Below are 17,575 nucleotides of genomic sequence, written 5' to 3' on the forward strand. Positions count from 1 at the left end.
GCTGACCTCATTGCTATCACCACATCCCTCCCTTGAGTCCAAGTACACAGGCCAGTTTTTATTTCTTGGGGTACCTCCCAGGTGTTTTAGTACCGGGTCAGTTTCCTCCAACTCTGCCTCTGACATGGCGACGTGTAACGCACAGTAGCTCACCTCTTGCATCCGGGGCATCTTGGAAAAAATTCACTCTCTTCTTCAGGCACAAAGATATCTATTATAGCAAAGATATCAGGATGGTGACAACTGCCATATCCATCTTCCGGGGTATTTTCAACACAGAGGGAGAACCCACGGGTTCTGGAACAGTTGGAAAGACTGTCGAAGAGCAAGGCATGTTTTGCTCCAGCACTATTTGTAAATTTGCGACTTTCATATGGTCTACCCGCCTGTTCAGGACCGTTGCACCCATCGGAACTTTATACATTACTGGGCCTGACCTCACATTGACCATGCCTGTCACCCATGCAGGACCATTCCAGTGGTTCCTACATCAAACTTCATCTGGAAGTAAATGGTCTCTCTGGCTTAGCAGAGTCTTGTGTCCGGCATTGGCATTCCTGATGTCATTTCATCACCCCACCCCTGTCCGGGACATCAGATTCAACCTGGTGTGGAGTTTTCTCCCTATTAGCAACTTTACTGGAGCTATCCCTGTAGTTGGAAGGAGCAGTGGTTCTACAATCAAATAGGAAGCAGGACAGTTCAGTATCTTGTGAAACTGTAGGTTGTTTCCTTAATCCTGCCTTCAAAGTTTGGACTGCTCTTTCTGCCAGACCATTGGATGATGGACGATTTGGAGTCGCCCATTTGAAATGTCGTTTCGCTTTAGGAAATACTCAGATTCCCTACTGGTAAACAATGGCCCGTTTTCTGTGACCAACAGAAGTCCGGGAGTCTGTCTCGCAAAAGTAGCACGCAGTTTTTCTATTGTCATCTCCGTGAGTGACAAATGAACTCTATGCACATCCAGCCACTTTGAGTGAGTGCCCACAATGACTAAGAACATTAAGCCCATAAAAGAACCTGCATAGTCAACATGTCACCGAGTCCAGGGTTCACCCAGCCATCCCACCGAACGTGGGGGAGCTGCTGGCGCTAATTGTTGTCCTTGCTGGCACTCTGGGTACTGTGCCATTTATACGGCTATGTTTGCATCCAATCGTGTCCACCAGAGACAGAGACACTCTGTCTCTCAACGGCAAATCTAAAGAACTGATCATCGACTTCAGAAAGAAAGGAGGAGAACACACTCCCATCTACATCAACGGAACTGAGGTTGAGAGGGTGAAGAGCATCAAGTTCCTTAGACCCAATAAACAATGACCTGTCCTAGACTTCCCACATAAACGCGACAGTCGAGAAGGCACAACAGCACCTCTTCTTCCTCAGGCAGCCCAGGAAATTCAGCATGTCCATAAGGTCCTCATGAAATTCTACAGATGCACATTGAAAGCATACTGTCTGGTTGCACAACGGCCTGGTATGGCAACTGCTCTGCCCAGGACTGTAAGGAACTACCGAAGGTGGTGTGCACAGCCCAGACCATCACAGATACCAACCTTCCATCCGCGGACTCGACTTACAGGCTCACTGCCACGGAAAGGCAGCCAATATCATCAAAGACCCACCGGTCCCTGGTAGTGACCTCCTACAATCTCTTCCATCAGGCAGAAGATACAGAAGTCTGAAAACACGCACAGGTAAGTTCAGGAACAGCTTCTTTCTGGCTGGTATCAGATTGTTGAATGGACTCTAGCCTCAAATAATGTAACCTGTAGGTCTCTAAGCCTTTTTGATCTGTACATCCTTTGTTTGCTGTGATCTGCCTGTACTGCTCGTAAACAAAGCTTTTCACTGTATTTCAGTACGCATGACAATTAAAATCGATAAAATCAATTAAAACAACTTCTCGCTAACATCTTCATTTTGGAAGCCCCTGGATGACCCTGATTGAGTTCATCCAGTATCTGGAGGTGGCATTTGCTTGGGACAATCACCCTTGCTCCCATAATAGTATGCCATTCTCTACTGTGATCTGGCTGTCCGGGTCCTAAAAGGTTGCAATTCTGGTTGTGACAGCCCTCTGGATCACCCCATCACCAACAGCTGTTTCAGTTTTGCCAGGACTGGATCTTTCTGCGCCCAAAGTCTGATATTGTCAGCTGTGACTGGAAGTGTGTCGATAAAATTTAAAAACCATCACGGACTCTTCTGGTGGCCGTACCAGCAGTCATGTATCTGCCAGTGGGAGGCGGCTCATTGCATCTGCATTCACTATTTGGCTTACCGGACAGTGCTCCAACATGTAATTGTACGCGCTTATTACAGCCCACCAGTGAATTTGGCCTGAAACTATGGGCGGCACTGCCTTGTCCTCTTTAAACAAATCGAAGCAGGGATATGTGGTCCATTATTATGACAAATTTATGCAAGTAAAGGTATTGGTCAAACTTCCTGACTCCAAATATGACTGCCAAACCTCCTTTTCTATCTAGGCGTATTTACACTCTGCATTTGCCAAAGTCCTGATTGCATACAGTATTGGACGTTCCTCTCCATTGGGCCACCTATGAGCTAATATTACCCTGATGCCATACAGGGAGGCATCACACGTCAACACCATATCTCACTTAGGATCATAGTCTGCCAACACCTTAGAACATAAAACATAGAACATAGAACATTACAGCGCAGTACAGGCCCTTCGGCCCTCGATGTTGCGCCGATCTGTGAAACCAATCTGAAGCCCATCTAACCTAAACTATTCCATTATCATCCAGATGTTTATCCAATGACCATTTAAATGCCCTTAAAGTTGGCGAGTCTACTACTTTTGCAGGCAGGGCATTCCACGCCCTTACTACTCTCTGAGTAAAGAACCTACCTCTGACATCTGTCCTATATCTATCACCCCTCAATTTAAAGCTATGTCCCCTCATGCTCACCATCACCATCCGAGGAAAAAGGCTCCCACTGTCCACCCTATCCAATCCTCTGATCATCTTGTATTTCTCTATTAAGTCACCTCTTAACCTTCTTCTCTCTAACGAAAACAGCCTCAAGTCCCTCAGCCTTTCCTCATAAGACCTTCCATCCATACCATCCTGGTAAATCTCCTCTGCACCCTTTCCAATGCTTCCACATCCTTCCTATAATGAGAACGATAGCTGTTTCTTCACTTTCCTGAAGGTTATGATTTGGCTACGCAATCATTTCCAAGGCTGACCCTTTAAGACTTGATGCAAGATTGATGCCAGGTTACATATGAACTTTACATCATAATTCACTAGCCCAAGGAAAGACCTAAGCTTCCGTTGGAGCTGGGGCACCTTTGATCGCCCTCACTATCTTCCAATGGGTGTGACCTGGTCTGGTCGACTCTGTAGCCCAAGTAGGTCACTTGAGGTGCCTGGCGCACACATTTGGCCCTTCTAAAGCATATGCCCACTGGGGAGAAATGTCTAAGGACAATGTCTAAGTTCTCTAGTGCTTCTTATTGATCTTGCATATTATTAGCATACCATCGAGATAAATGATGACCTAGGGTAAACCTTGCAAAATGTTCTCCAACAACGACTTAAAAATTGCACATGCTGACAATGCCCCAAATGGCAGTTTTGTATATTGGTACAAATCCTTATATGACGGATTGGTTATCTCTCCAGCTGCTTGTTTAGAATCTCCACAAAGGCGAACCTTCCTATCAGGTTTCACAATTAGTACGACTTGTGCTGCCCATTCCATAACCTGGACTAGTTTGATGATTCCTTTGCTTTCCAGCATTCTGATTTTTGCCTCTAGAATCACAGAATCTCTACCTGTGTAAAAGCAGGCCATTCTGCCCATTGAGTCCACACTGACCCTCCAACAGCATCCCACCCAGGCTTAGCCCCCTCCAACCCTATCCCTGTAACCCTCAAGTTCACATAGCTAATCCATCTAGATTGCACATTCCTGGATATTACAGGAAATTTAGCATGGCCAAACGACCTATCCTGTATATCTTTGCACTGTGGGAGGAAACCAGAGCACCCTGGGGAAACCCGTACAGACAGGGAGAATGTGCAAACTCCATACAATCACCCGAGGCTGGAATTGAACCTGGATCCCTGGGCTTGTGTACTGCCGCAAACCTTTGCCTGTAAAGCAAATGGCACTAGGTAGGCATTGCAGAATCATGGAATTGCTTACTGGTCAACATGCAACGTAGCCTTGGCTCCTTTCATCATACCTAGACCTTCCTGAAAAACTCCAGATATTTAATTCAAGATAACAAGGTGTAGAGCTGGATGAACACAGCAGGACAAGCAGCATCAGAGGAGCAGGAAAGCTGATGTTTCGGGTCTGGACCCTTCTATAGAAAATGAAAATTTAGTTAGGACTCCAGTCAAGCAGCCATTTTCTAATCGAAAAATGTCGAACTAATCTGGATGAATCTTTCTCAACCAATTTCGTCCCATCAAGCCTGGGCCCTCTTACTACAATCAGTAGTAACTGAACCAACTGTTTCTCATTCAAGACCAGAACCGAAGTTCTACCCTCAATCTGGAAAAGGTTCCCTGCTAAAAGGTTCTCAGTTCTGAGGTCTTGCACAAACTTAAGGGTTGGAGTTCACAGCAAATTCTGATTATGAGTGGTTGTGCAATCACTGAAACAGCTGTGCCCATATCTTCCATCAGAACTGGGTGACCATTTAACCTGAAATTTATTTTGACTGGTTCTGGTTTGGATGTTGCTAAGCAACTTAACTGTTCCAAACCAGATGTAGGTAGACATTCCAGGCTGTGTACTCTCTTGGGTACCAGCCTATGAGTTCTTTTACTCCGTTTAGGTCCAGTAGAACCCTTTTGTTGTTTCTAGTCTGCATACCGGCACCAATTACAAGGGCTTGCCAGCCCAGTTCCTGAAGAAAAGTTTAACTGTTTGGCCAAGGCTCAGCTCTCTGTTTTGGGGTTTTGCTGTGGGCTAACTAGAGTCTCTCTGTTCATGATATACCCTGAGTGAGGCTATGTAATTGCCTTCATTCAAGTGACGTTCCCCAAGTTCAATTGGACTGGTGAGGGTGTTCACTTCCATCAGATTACCCTGCAACTCAGATGCTCCACTTTGCCACATTTTCCAATGACAAAGCCAGTTGTAGTGCTTGCTTGAAGTCAAGTTGGGTTTCAGCTAGTATGGTCACATCATTAATCCCATATACCAAAACGGTCTCTCAGCATCTCATTAAGGGTTAAACCAAAGTCACATGCCTCTGCCAGTCATCTTAACCTAATCAAAAATCCCCATCTGGATTCCCCTGTTTCTCGACTGGCCGAATAAAATCAATAGCATTTCAGAATTAGGAGAAGGCTTGGAGTCATAATATTCCTTAACTAAATCCGTCACTTCTTGAAAGGTTTTAATATCTGGTGCCTCAGGGAAAGTTAGGCTCCTAATAACTGAAAAAGCTGAAGTTCCACAACTGTTAGAAGAATTACTCATTGTTTTTCATCTGCCCCAATGTCATCTGCCTTGAAAAAAAAACGCATTCTTTGCACATAATGGGCCCAGTCTTCAACAGCAGGATCAAATGAGGCAAGCTACCCAAATAATGGCATAATGCCAGAAATGCTTACCCCAAATGAAAGACAATGAAATAACTCCACACAGGCCAGTATCCTATCATGTAACTAAAGGATAAATACATGTGAAGAGTCTTTGACAATGATGTAACTTCCTCAGAGCCAGCTCTCAGACTGAACAGAACCTCTGGCATTCCATTTGATATCTGTCAGCCAGGGCTCCCTGACTGGACCAGATTAACAGCCCCAATCAGTAAACTCATATTCCATGAGGTCCACTTGGCTGACCCTGTCACAATCACAACCCCACCACATCCATCCTCCTCAGACCCCTATTTTTAGGCGACAGCGTAGTTATTTTTACCCGTTTTAAACGTACTGTACTACAAATCCTCATTCCATTACTTGAAGGGCTTTTAAATCTAATTAAATACACACGAATACAAACAGACCTCTAAATACAAAGTTCACAAAAACTCACAAAATGGAACTGAAAGCTCCCTTCTTAACAGAAAAAAATGCATTAAAGCTAAAGAATGCTCATAACAAAATCAAAATCTCATAATGAGTCCTCCCCTTAAAATGTTGTTGCACATAGCAAGTCTTTTTAATGTGTGGTATTTAAGTTGACTGTGCACCTGTAGTGAAAACTTTGCACAACATGGGATTGATAATTCCAGAAACTCTTGTAACCATAAATTATTCATCTGATATATCAAAATGTTCAGCACTCAGGCTGCAATTCACACCATCACTGCATCAGGTCCTAAGTTACAGAACACAGCATGGAGTCCTGGTCCCGGAAACTTGCAAAATTCGCCATCTCCTTCTGAAATTTTCCTATTTCAATGTTTTTTTACAGTCTGCTGCAGCTCAGTTATCCAAATCAGATCTTTGGGAAACCATGCCCTTTTCAGGGGAGGATTGAGCTGGATATATACCATATAGTTCGGCGTTGTGTGGCCTGAATCTATAATCCTTAATGCCCCTTGAAGTTTAGGTGAAAAAGAAGTGAAGTAAAATGAATGCCTCGTGAGAAGGTTAATTTGGTGGCGTCCCACAATACTTTGGGACCACGGTTGCTACAGCGCAGTTGGTAAGGTTAGTTTAAAGAAAGATAAGATTGAGGCTTAATGGAATGTATAGGTGAACTAAAGTGAGATGTTTGTAGGGTGTGGCTTAAAATGGTTTAGCCACAGTGTGAAATAAAGTCATCTTGTGTAATTAATTCATATACAGAGAAAAATTTAATCAAGGGTACAGGGCTCTGTCCCATCATCTGGAGAGAGCATCACATTGTTGGATTTCCTGAAAAGGAGACACTGTTCCTGACAGTCAAAAAGAAACCCCAGTCACAAGAGCTGGTAGCCAGCGGTTGGTGAATTCTCATTGGCATTAATGATGCACCATAATAGCGGATCAGATCAGGCTCGGGGCCAAGCAAAGAAGGTCGCTCGAGTTGTGCTTATGTGTGTGCATGTGCAGGAAAGAGACAGGCAGACAGAGACACAGAGACAGACTAATCAGAAGAGCAAGCAGGGATTGGTAGATCACAACAGCCCTCTTCTCCCCTGCCTTCCCTTTTCCAGGTCCTGAAAGCAGGCAAAAGAATGCCTATGAAGATGCCTTAGGAACCTGCAAGCAAACAGAATTTGCTTTTCAGGCTTCCTGCCTGGAGACTGCCCTGTTTGTTGCTGATAAAATACCACCATCAGTGGAATGACCCCCTTAAGAATGTCAATTGCTGTCTTATGGGCTTCCATTGATGAGAACAAAAAGGCTCTCAACAAACCTCCAGCCCGAAATTTAATCAGAGTACAGGGAATCGCGTTCGCACTTTGCGTCTTGACCAAATGCCCATCTACTTCCAGACTCACTTGGAGGACATTAAATGCCACCTGTAATGTGAACAGGACAGCATTTACTGCCCTAGTTACCTCTGAAAAAATGGTGGGAATGGAAAGGTTGCGTCATGAGCAAAGCTTGAGCAGATTGAAACTCCAAGTAAATATAAACCAAAAGAAGAAAAGGAAGTGACCTTATCGAATCATAGATGATTATAAAAGGAGAGAACAGGGTAGATGCTGAGAGGTTGTTTCCTCTGGGGCAATCTGACACAGTTTCAACATAAAAGGACCTCCCACTTAAGACTCTCAGAAGAGGAATTCAAAAGCTGGTTAAGCTTTGAACTGCCTCTTCTGGAAAATAACTGGGGCTGGATCATTGAACATATTCAAGGCTGAGTTAAAGCAGATTTTTTTATCTGCAAGGGAATTAAAGAGTATCAGAGGTAGGCAAAAAAACAGACTTAAGTCCTGAAATCAGATCCAGGCATGTTCTTCTGGAATGGAAATGCAGGCTCAAGGAGCTCAACGCCTTCTCCTGCTCCTGTTTCTTTTGTCCTTGTGTTTACAAAAGTGCTGTCTTGTGCCATTGCAGTCTGTGTGATATAACAGCAGTGTTATATTACAACAGTGCTGTTAGGTAACGAATTCCAGAATTTAGAGCTAGCAACAATGAAGGAACAGCAACACATTTCCAAGTCAAGATAGCATGTGACTTGGAGGGAAAATCATGGGTGGTAGTGTTCCAATGTGCTTGCTGCCTTTTTCTTCTAGGTAGTGGAGGGTTTGGATGTCATTGTCAAGAAAGCCTCGGTCAGCATGGATCCGCAGTCGAGCGTGTGAATATTAAGGAAAGGACATAATGACAAGCAATCGGGCATCCTGAATGCTTGGCAGGGACACTAAACTCAACGTATTTCATCATTTTGTGACTTCTGCCTTATAGAAGGCAGAAAGGCTTCGAGAGTCAGGACCTGGGCCTCTGTCTTTGCAGGCATGCTATTTGTATGGAAAAAAAAAACAAAAACAGAAACTGCTAGAGAAACTCAGCAGGTCTCACAGCACCTGTGGACAGAAAGCAGAGTTAAGGTTTCTTAAGAAGGGTCACTGGACCCAAAACATCAACACTTATTTATATGGATGGTCCAGGTACATTTCTGGTCAACAGTGACTCTCTCACTGATCCTAGAACATTGCTGATGGGGGATTCAGTGATAATGATGCCTATGCATTTCTTGGGGAGGGTGTCTAATTGTTTTCTGTTGAAAATTATCATTGCTTGATATTTGTGTGGCTAACATGTTACTTGTGATTCATCAGCCTAAGTCTGAAAGTTATACAGTTCTTGCTGTACATGGGTATGAACTTCGTTATCTGAAGCATTGGCAAATGTAAGTGAACACTGTGCAATCATCAGTGAACTTCCCCACTTCATGCCTTATATTGAAGGGGAGGTCACTGCTGGACCAAAACCATAGCCACTGAAACTCCGACAATAATGTCTTGAGGCTGAGATAATTTGATTGCCAACAACCGCAGCCATCTTCTTTTGTGCTAGGTACCAACCTAACAAGTGGACAGCTAACTGCCCCATCATCAGAAAAGGAAGAAAGTAAATGCCACACCCCATACTGCCATAAGGCACAGTAAGCAGCAATGAGACTACATGGCTCTAATCATTACAAATACCACATTTTAGTCATCAGTGCGTTAACTAACTAAACTTCTGACATTCACCTCACAATTTGCACTTTACCGCAAAATTCTTCCTGGGCATTGGAAAATGGAAACTGTTGGTAACTTTAACATAATAATCACTGATGCCTTTGTTTCAAACTGGCTCTGAATGCTGCACACACCACTTTACAATCGCAACGTTCTAATAATACCAGCTGGTACTCCAAAAGTACCTCTGTTACAGGCACTTACATAAAAAACCTTTAACTCCTGTACAGGATTAGCAGTTGCACTTAATCTATCTATCTCACAATCAAAATCTCCTGTTCACAAGCTCTACTACTCTAAAATTCTCTGTGCATTGAGTTAACTGATAGGCATTAAAAATGATGGATTATTAACAATGACATTTTAAAAATGACAGCAAATAAAGAATCATAAGTATTACGATGCAGGAGGCCACCATCCAGTGTCTGCACTGGCTCATCAAATGAGTGTTATTACCTAAAGACAATTTTGTACTCTCTCTTCCCCCTCCCCCCACCACCAGATTATTGCACGTTATTTTGACCCAAATTACCGCCCAAGGACTTCTTGATTGCCTCAACTGAGCTGCCACCACCACACTTCCAGCACTCCAGTCCTTAAAAACCTGAGTGAAAAAGCTTTTCCTGACTTAACCCTAGCTTCTTTTGCTTTCTTATTCTTGTTCCTTTTCTTAACGAGATCAGGAGTGTAAAGAAACATTTCTTAAAGGGACATTGTACCCAGAGTGTGGTAAATCCAACATTTTTCGTAATCTGTATGAATAAGGAAGAACAGGCTTTGAAAAACTAATTTAAATTTCAACTTTAAATTTGCTGTGAATGCAAATCCCTGTGGTACATTCCCTAACAAATTGAGCTAATTATCCAAGGTGTCATTAATGCCTGTTTATAGGCAGTAGATCAAAGCACTGAATTGCTGTCAATGATATACACCAATCCAATCTTATTAAAGAAGTGTTGCCATAATTAATAGATAATAGGAAATATAATCAGCTTTAAACAGGCAGTAAAAATCAGACAGGGACCTGAAAATTATAATTAAATTCATCAATGAGGAGTAGCTGATATTTAAACATCTGGGAAAAATTATTTCAGGATGGCTTAAATAAGCTTTACATATTGGAATCAACTGTTTATACATTTACAACCAGTTTGTGATCATCTTTAAAGTACTGCCTGTACTTTAGCAGCTTAAAACTAAATTTGGAATGAAGCAAAAACAAGCACATATATGCTGGAGAATTTGCATGACAGGATGTGACTACTTAAAATGGAGGGCAACATCAAACACTGAATTCACCTGCACTATCAACGAGATCAATCTTTTCACATGTTGTGCTGTTGTAAGGGGTTAATCCATCAATTTTTAACTAAAGGATCACAAACTGCAAAGGAACTAGCTGTTAATTATACTTCTAATAGTCAGTTTGATCAAGAGGTATTCCTATTTCCAGCAGTATCAGATCCTATTTTCAATCCAATCAATTCACCCTGGACACCAAACTGTCAAAAATATTTAAGATGGACAATCAGAACATTAACAATACACTAAATATTATTAACTGGACTGAGCACTAACTGAACATTTAGAAATAATGTTAAGATTGGGCAGAGTTGACACCCATATGAAGGGAAAATCATGTTTGATCAACCTGAGTCTTTTGAAGATGTATCAAGCACAGTAGATGAGGGGAAACAGTGGATGTGGGATATTTGGACTTTCAGAAAGCTTTCAATAAAGGTGCCACATAGAAGTAAGTAAAATCATAGCATGTAAAGTTTGGGGATAACACAGTTGCATGGATTGATTATTAAAACAACAGGAATAAAGGCATGTATTGCAGGACTCCCTAATGGCCCCTCTCTAACAAGTATATTGTTTTGGATATTGTTGGGGAAGGTGACATTGTTGGGGAAGGTGACTGTGCTGGGGAAAGCACTGGAAGCCAACTTCACGGCTCCGTAGATGGGTCTGCTGCACAAGAGGGACAGAACAACAGCAGAGCTATAGTGGGATTGCAAGGGGATCAGACAGGTATTTCTGCAGCAGATTTCCTTCCCTAACAGATGTTAGTGAACTAGATGGGTTTTTCCTAACAATCGACAATTGTTTCATGGTCATCTTTAGACTCTTATTTCCATATTATTATTGAATTCAAATCCCACCATCTGTCATGGTGGGATTCAAACCCAGGTCCCCAAAAACCTTACCTGGATCTTTGGATTAATAGTCCAGTGATAATACCACCAGGCCATTGCCTGTATTAATTTTAAAGCAAGGAGCACAGTATTAAGGTAGAATGCTTAGAGCAGATAGGATAAAAACCTTTTCAACCAGAGGGTGGTGGGAATCTGGAACTCATCACCTGTATGGGTATTAGAGGCAGAAACCCTCGCAACATTTAAGAAACATTTAGATGTGCATTTACAATGCCAAGGGCCACATGAGTCAACCAAATGCTGGAAAATGAGATTACAATAGTTAGTTAACAAGGTGTAGAGCTGGATGAACACAGCAGGCCAAGCAGCATCAGAGGAGCAGGAAAGCTGACGTTTTGGGCCTAGACCCTTCTTCAGAAATGCTAGTTAATTACAATAGTTAGTTGGTTGTTTTTGACCAACACGGATGTGATAAGCCAAGAGGCCGTTTTTCTGTGCTGTGGATATGCATGACAATATGAAATGAGTCATTCCCAGTTTAACACGGGATGACTAGAGCAGTACCACAAATATCAACACTGGGGCCCCAACTATTCACAATATACGTTAATCAATTAGATGTGGGAATCAAATTATATTTTTCCAAGTTTTCTGATAGCACATGGTGGAAATGAGAGTTGTCAGGAGGATGTAAAGTGGCTTCAAAGGGATTCAGAAAATCCAAGTGAATGGGCAAGAAAATGTCAGATCAAATATAATGCATAAAAATGCCAAGTTAGCCAATTTTGAAGGAAGAAATTGAAATGCAGAGAATTCCTGAAACGTTGAAAAATTGGCAAGTCTTCATGTGCAGAGACATGTGTTAAAATGGACAATGCTAGAGAAACTCAGCACGTCTAACAGCCTCTGTTGTGAAAGAAACAGAGTTAACAATTCAAACCAAATAAATCCTCACCAGAACTGAAAGGAGCTGGAAAATGATGGTTTTTATACAGCTGACAAATGTAGAGAAGGAGTAAATAGAAAAGGTAGTGAGGGCACCCAAAGCAAAACACAAAGGGAGAGCTAATGATAATAAAGGAATAATGTTGATATAAAATAAGTGTTAATGATACACATGAATAGGAGAAAATATATGTCAGCTCAGCTGAGAGCAAACCCAAGTCATCAAGACACTGCAGAGAGGAAATCAAAATGGAGGACAATTTTTATGCTATGAAGTCACTGATCTCAATTTTAAGTCCTGAAGGCTGTAAAATGTCACAGCAGAAAATGAGGTGCTGTTCCTCCGCTTAGCTTGGTGCTTTGCTGAAACACTGCAGCAGGCATAGGATGAAGCCCCAGAAGACTGTGAAGGCTGAGTCATTGAGTATATTCAAGGCAGAAGTCTATAGATTTCTTAGCCATGAACACAGGAGGTAGAGTGGGGAAAACAGCTTTGAAGTAGAAGATCAGTCATTATCTGGTTGAATGGTCGAGTAGGTTCTCTGAGTGAATTGGTCTACTGCTCTTATTTCCTATGTTCTAATGGCCATTCTGACACTCTTCAGTGCATTTTTCAAACAGTATTTATACAAAAATGCAACACAATGTAGCATAGATCACTACTTTAGGAATTTGTTGGCCACTTTTATATTTGTCATAACCAGGTGAAGCAGGGTGATTTGGCTCCCGTCTTTTTAACCTTCTCTTGGTTGGCAGCAACTATTTTCGTTTAAGACACAGCTATTTCAAAGATTAATTTGCTAACAAGGTCAAAATGAAACAGCCAATTAGAAGGTTTTCATGACAAAAGAGAAATTTATTATCTACCAACCAGAGAAAGAGAGATACGTCTATCACACATACAAACATGGGTAATAACTTTAAACAGGAAATGTATATGTACAGTCAGAAAGAATAAAGCTATGAAATTGAAAAGTTCTTAGAGTCTTTGAGATGTTAGATTTTTATTCTGAGTCTACAGTAACTTAATTGTATAAGTGGCAACATTTGTAAATATGCTCAGATTCTTGGTAGCTGGTTGTTTTTCCACCGTCCCTTTCTACCAAGCATTGTCTTTACAGCTTGAGAGAAGCAGGAAGAGAAATACTTCTAGCTCTCTGTTCAAAATTCAAAATTTATCTTCTCTCTATTCTGCTGCTCAAAAACAGTGACTGAAATATGGTCCATTATCTTTCCATGAATAGATGCAGACAACCTTTAATGTCCAATATGTACTTAATTATGCAAATATGAATTAAAACAGGAGATGTAAATTTCTTGATGCTGATCAGTTACCTGGTTTCAGTGTTTTTAGATAAAATGCTAACTTCAGTGCAAACAATTTTGTCTATTCCACACTGACCTTCTGGACTTGCCTCAATCTGTGGTCAGGTGAATACACCAGCCATTTTTGATCAATATTTATCATTTCTTACAATGACCAATAACACTATTACAGAACTGTTACAGTGCAGAAGGAGGCTATTCAGCCCATGTTGTCTGCACTAATTCTATTACCTAGTGTCTGCCTTTTGTCCACATCCCTGCACACTATTTCTATCCAAATAATCATTGAATGGTCTCTTGAATGCTTCGACTGAATCTGCCTCCAGCACATTTCCAGGTAGTACGTTCCATTCCCTAACTATCACTGAGTGAAAAGTTATTTTGTCACCTCACCCGCTTCATTTGCTCATCACTTTACATCTAGGCCTTCTCATCCTTTTCTCTCTTACAAGCAGGAACAACTTCTGTACAAGGCCATGGTGAGTGTGAATCTGGATTACTGCGTAGTTTTAGTCCCGTTACTAGGAAAACGATGTAATTGCATTAGACGCAATTCATTGAAAGTTCACTAGAACAATTCCAGATATAAAACACTTGAATTATGAGTAAAAATTTAGCACTTTACTCGCTAGAGTTTAGAAGAATGACAGAAGATCTAATTGAAGCATGTAAAATGCTAAAAAGTATTGATAAAGTAGATGCAGCATAAGTGTTTCCCTTGTGGGGCAATCTAAAAAATGAGGTCATAATTCTAGGCTAAAGGGTGGCAGATTTAAAATAGAGATGTGGAGGAATTGTTTCTCTCAAAGGATCACGAAACTGTTGAACTTACAATCTAAGAGTGTGAGGGACACCAGAATACTGAATAAATTTGAGGAGACAGACATTTTTAATTAGTAACAGCTTAAAGGGTTACGTGGAACAAGCAGCAAAGTGGAGTTGAAACCAAAACTTTATCAGCCATGATAGTATTAATAGCGGAGCAGATTCACCCACTTCTGCTCCTTGTTCTTATGTTCTCCCTACCTACTCTGTTCAGCTTACAAATGATTTTGGAAACCTCTTAAAACCTATCAAATCTCCTGTCTGCCTTATCTCCAAGGAGAACAGTCGCAACTTCTTCAATCGAACCTCATAACTAAAACTCCTCAATCTGGAAATCATTCTTGTAAATTGCTTCTGTACTCTCTCCAATACATCCACATCTTTTCTATAATATGACATCCACAGCAGTATACAATACTTCAGCTGAGATCTAACAAGTGTACTGTACAAGTTCAAAAATCATGTCATTGCTCTTATATTCTATACCTCAATGTACTCACATTGGCAGCACATATAAAATTGGAACAACACAGAAGATTAGCATGATTTTGCACAAGGATGATATGTAAATTCATGAAGCATTCCATATTTTTGCAGCCCTCTTGAGGTGCAGTGGTAGTATCTCTACCCTTGCAAGGGGAGACCTGGTGCAAGTCCCACCTGTTCCAGAGGTGTGCAATAACATCTCTGAACAGGTTGACTAGGAAAAATAGGTAATTTTTAAAACATTTTCTATGGCCCTATTAATAAGGCCAAGCATACTGTATGCTTTATTAATTGCGCTCTCCAACTGTTTTGCCACCTTCAAGGATCTATGCATGTATACACCCAGATCCTTCCGCTCCTACAAGCCCTTTAGAATTGTACCCCTTATTTTATGTTGCCTTTCAATTAGTCCTCCAACCAGATTGCATTACCTTACATATCTCTGCATTGAACCTCAACTGCCACCTATCCATCCACTTCCCCAACTTATCAATAATTAGCAAGTTTGCAGACAAAAAGATTGGTGGCGTTGCGATGGCGTTGCAGATAGTGAGGAGGCTTGTCAGAGGATACAGCAGGATATAGATCAGTTGGAGGCATGGGCAGAAAAATGGCAGATGGAATTTAATCTGGACAAATGTGAGGCGATGCATTTTGGAAGGTCAAGTATTGGTGGAAATTATGCAGTGAATGGCAGGACCCTTAGGTTGATATACAGGTGGATCTGGATGTACAAGTACACAGATCACTGAAGGTACACAAGGTCATAAAAAAGGCTTATAACATGCTTGCCTTCTTTGGAAGGGACATTGACTATAAGGATAGACCAGTTATGCTGCAGCTTTATAGACCTTTAGTTAGACCACACTTGGAATATTGCATACAGTTCTGGTCACCACACCACCAAAGGGATGTGGATGCTTTGGAGAGGGTACAGAAAAGACTTAACGGGATGTTGCCTGGTATGGGGGATTTTAGCTATGAAGAAAGGTTGGATAGACTGGGTTTGTTTACATTGGCATGCAGGAGGTTCAGGGGCAACCTGATAGAAGTTTATACGATTGTGAATGGCATGGATAGAGTGGAAAGTATGAGGCTTTTTCCCAGGGTGGAGGGGTCAATTACTAGGGTACACAGGTTCAAGGTGTTTGGTGGCGGGGGTAGTTTCACAGGGATGTGCGAGGCACATTTTTCACACAAAGGGTGGCGAGTGCCTGGAACGCGCTGCCAGAGATGGTGGGGAAAGCAGACACAGTAGCAGCATTCAAGGAGCACCTGGATGAATACACGAATAGGAAGGGAACAGAGGGGTATGGATCCTGTAAGTAAAGACAGCTTTAATACAGAAGAGAAAAATGTGTCAGCACAGGATTAGAGGGCTGAAGGGCATGTGCCTGTGCTGTATTATTCTATGTTCTTTGTTGTCCTTTTGGACTTCCTCATAGTCTGCCTCATGGTTTACAATTCTTCCAAATTTAGTGCCATCTGCAAACTTTGAAATCATCCCCTGCCCACCAAGACCTATAATTAATGTACATATATTAAGAAGAGCAAGGATCCCAAGACTGACCTCTAGGGAACTCCTATACAATAATGCCATATAATACACATCGACTGTCGAATCCATTGACTAACATAATCTATAGGTAAAGCATTCAAAATGTGTCAGTCTTTCGTCGATTGTCAGTATTAACATGCAATAAAACACATTACTCCTAAATCGTTTGGAAGACCAGGACATTTAATAATTTGAGCACTGGAGTGCACACTCAAATGGATCAGAAAAGGCTTCCCTCAGTTCAACAGATGAACATAATTGTTAATGTGGTGCCACATCATACAGGGCACAGTATAATTCATCTCAATGTCACAAGACCAAAGAAAAGAAGAAAATCCAACAAGGCTCTTTCTCCTGAATATTAACAAGTCCTGACTGAAAACAGCAAATGTAAATATTGGGTGATGACAGGATAGATAACATTGGCCATGATGTCATCAATACTCACTATGCAGACTTGCATATGAAGGGGAACAAGAATGACGTAAGGCCACATACCTGGAAGGATGTGTCACCAGTAGAATACTGCAAATGCATTTCAGCCAAGGAAAGGTTGGATCAACTCACCCAGCTTAAACGGTCACCAACCTAACAAACAGAGGCAGAAACAAAACTACGCATGTAAAAATAATCTAACGCTAGCCAGCTTGAGCTCAAAAGGTAAATTTTCACTGACCAATCTCTTCAGATAGTTTTTTTTTGAGGAAATGCAATTATGCAAACTGATCAGCAGTTGGACAGTACAAGAGAAAGGAGTTAAATAATGTACCGTAATAAGTCTTGTGAAGTACTGCACAAATGTCAAAGAGATCACCAAATAAGAAGAACCTGGGATGTAAATGGATACGCAACTGGCTAAGGAGAATTTAAGGAGCATGCATTTGTAAAGGGAAACAAGGTGACAACTAGCAATGAGCGACAAAAAAAATGTGGGGCACTTCCAGACTCCAGAAAAGACAGCATATAGCTCTATAAAGCAAAAAGAAAAGATCAGACTAATAAGGGGTAATTACTAATTCAATATAAACTGGGAATGCCCAAGTAGAATCTGAACTAGTGGATGATACTATGTGACTATTTTCTGTTTGAAGCACTAAGAATGTCACAAGAGATAACAACCTGAGTACTGGGAAGTGACCAGAATAC

The 17,575-nt window shown here is 41.5% G+C and overlaps 1 protein-coding gene and 1 pseudogene across 5 annotated transcripts in view; one reads left to right on the forward strand and one right to left on the reverse strand.

The window, feature by feature from the left end:
* Positions 1–17,575, reverse strand: part of LOC109917665 (rho GTPase-activating protein 32-like) — a 488,544-nt gene that overhangs the window by 323,452 nt on the left and 147,517 nt on the right. The window lies entirely within an intron of this gene.
* Positions 14,878–14,978, forward strand: LOC125486758 (annotated as a pseudogene).

The sequence above is a fragment of the Rhincodon typus genome, chromosome 32 (genome assembly GCF_021869965.1).
Source record: "Rhincodon typus isolate 14 chromosome 32, sRhiTyp1.1, whole genome shotgun sequence".
NCBI lineage: Eukaryota > Metazoa > Chordata > Chondrichthyes > Orectolobiformes > Rhincodontidae > Rhincodon > Rhincodon typus.